Below are 3,205 nucleotides of genomic sequence, written 5' to 3'. Positions count from 1 at the left end.
ACCGTTTAATTTTGGGGCGATAATTGGCGCGGATTTTGTACAGCAAAGCTATCTGTCAGATGTTTGTCGGGTACGGAGATCGTCAATTGGGAGTTTGTATGTGCGACTCCATTGGAACTATAATGCAGACTTCTATCATACACCGTCAATCTGAACCGGCGGTGTAACTTCTGAGATCAGGAACCTTTGCTGATTACCATTGGATCTCTGCTTCTCGAGATTGGATACGCGTTAGCGGGATCCATTGATACGGCAACAAGTACAGACCCATGGCCCAGGGACAAGCGTGCACGAGTGATTATTGTGATCAGCTTAACTGTACGTCACTATAATTTTTCCCGGTTATTACGCCACTACTGTTTCATGGATCATTGGATTTTGATTCGTTATGGGTCCCTACACTCTTGTTGTTGTTGTTGTTAAGAGCAGAATCTCAGCCATCTGTTTAGTTGACTTGGGACTTGGTGTTAGGTCCTAGGTAGTCTCACTGGTGTTGTATGGTATGGGATGCGCATGGAGTAGGGTTTCACGGTTTGGGTTGAGACGTTGGATTAAGGCTGACCTCAACCCGACCTAACCCGGCCCGACACTATGTGGACCGGGTGGTCCCGGCACCGTGTGGTTTAATTCTGGTGCAGTCGCACAGTATCGGTCTTTTCATCGGGTTTCGCTTTTTTTAGCCCATCATCGACGGTCCTGATATATTTATTCGCTCTGGCACTCAGGGGGGACCATTCCCACCTTCATTTGAGATGGGTCCCATTTGACACCACACCAATTCGCTGGTCACTGTTTTTCCTCTCACGTGAAGGGACCCTTCGTTAGCAGGAATGTCAGACATGGTTGGTTCATGCAAACAGGGCCCTTAACCTCGTCTTAACACGTGCCAATCACTTGCCAGCACCTTGTCACGGATGGCATAGGGTAGTAGACTGGTAGTGGTGTCTACTGTGAATTCACAACAGCACAGCTGTGTATTGGGAATATCTTTCGATGATAGTATAAAAAATGATGATGTCATCAATGAAACTTGTCTTTAGAATCATGTTTTATTCAAAACCTAAACAAAAAATTGATTAATTGATACTATAAACATGAAAAAGAAGTATATTACATTATAAAAATACTCGAATGAAGGAGAGATAAAATATATGTTAATCCTATAATAAAAAGCAATAAATAGAATGCCATTTGATGTCTAAAAGGTCATTTTATGAGTAGTTGGGTAGACGTTGAATTTAAAGAGGACCTAGTGGGTATAAGAGGAAAAATATTATAAAAATTTTGTTTCACATTCCCTACTATAAGTGAGCATTCATAAGTGTTCATGTATCGGTAATTATCCCAGTCTACCCATTTTAACATTGGAAGGACGGTCTTTGCTTTCCTTCCACCTTGGGGGGAGGCCACTACAATCCTTTCGATCCTCTTCGTGGGACTACAACGAGAAAATCAAAGCCAACAATGAAAGGCCCCACGGAAAAGGGAATAAGGGGTTAAGGAAAAGTTCATGATCATGGCCTTTGTTGCTTAACTAGTCTCAATTCTTATAGGAATTCGAGAGCATGTCTGCAAATGGATTGGGTCAAATCGGATATAGGCAGATCGAAATTTTATTTGTTTATATTTGAATTATAATTTGAATTTATCCATTTGATATTTAACAGATTCAGAATCGAAATGGGATTTTAATGGGATATTAAATAGTATGAATAAATTTGATTAAAATTTATCAAAATATCTATATTATTAATAAATTGGGTTAAAATAGTTCTAATATTTATTTTTTGAACAAAATGAATTGAAAATTATTTGCATAAAACTTGAACATGTGAAAATTTAGTGGATATACAACATTGAGAACAACTTCAATGATATATATAATATAAAATTTAAGCATATATATATATATAATCAAACTGAATTATACTGAATTGGATAAAGGTGAACCCATATTTGATCCAATTATAAATGGACTGAATTCGAATCACCTTCTAATAAGATGAATTTGATAATCAGATACTGTTTGTAGTAACACCGGATCTCCTATGATTCACAACACACTATCCCTGTGAATTGGGAACATCTCTCCCTGCATAATACTATGTAGGAGGAGGAGATGTTCTCCATGTGACTGCAATGTTATATGGGTAGACGTGAGTAGAATTTGTGTGGGCAGGAGATCTGAACTTGTTTGCAGCCCTATCCAAGAGATATGAGTTCAAGTGTCCAATGATTGTGTGTTAAACATGGATTTGAAGTCAATATTTTTGGGTATTTGAGTATCCAAATCGACGTACGTTTGATTCAGATGTTAGTGATTATGCATATAATCAGCATAAATCTATATAATTAAATTAAATAGCCATTACTCAATATCAGCCCTAGCTATCTAGGTTTTTGAGAGGGGGTGGATTGGATACGGTACCTTTTAGAATTTTTTTAACATATGGTAGCCACTCACAGATTCGCATTCTTACGCCTGTCGGTCAAGATTTTACCATTACACCAACCAATGTCACCTAAAATAGATTCTTAGATTAAAACACAAACCAAACATGTAGTGTATTTTCATTAACACATAACATACACATTTTCAACATTTTATTCATATTTATCATGATTTAGGCTGTATTTAGTATCATTGCCACTTCAGTCTCAAACATTTAGGGTGTTCAACAACAAGGCTAATTTTGTTTTTAAAAACAATAACAATTGCCACATCAAAAAAATAATATAATTTTGCTCCTATGTCAGTTGTTATTGTTTTCAAAAAGCTAAACCAACCATGTTGTCCAACTAGGCAATGACAATTCATGTCTAATTAGAGTTTTTGAAGGGTATTTGGTGTATTTAAATTAAGTGTCTTCTTTTTTTATTTTTTTACTTTGTGGTTGTCAATAGGTATTTCAGGTTTAGGTTGTATTTCATTGTTTTGGGAGTCTTCTAGCTTTTGTGGTCTTTGTTGAGAGGTTATGACTTTCGTTTGCTGGCGATTTCTTCATCGGCATCAATTGCAAAGGCCTTAATGACACTCATGGTGCTCAGCTCTTTTAGGTTGTTGTTTTTATCTTTGTGGTGCTCAACTATTTGTTTTCTTGTAATTTGAGCATTCTCAATGGAGAGTTGTCTTTTTTTTAGCGTAAAAAAACCATCAAATATTCAATTTTAAAAAATAAATATATTTTGTTTGATAATTTACTCA

Source organism: Nelumbo nucifera, chromosome 5 (genome assembly GCF_055504915.1).
Source record: "Nelumbo nucifera cultivar China Antique chromosome 5, China Antique-T2T, whole genome shotgun sequence".
Lineage (NCBI taxonomy): Eukaryota > Viridiplantae > Streptophyta > Magnoliopsida > Proteales > Nelumbonaceae > Nelumbo > Nelumbo nucifera.
Note: the sequence above shows the minus strand (reverse complement) of the source record.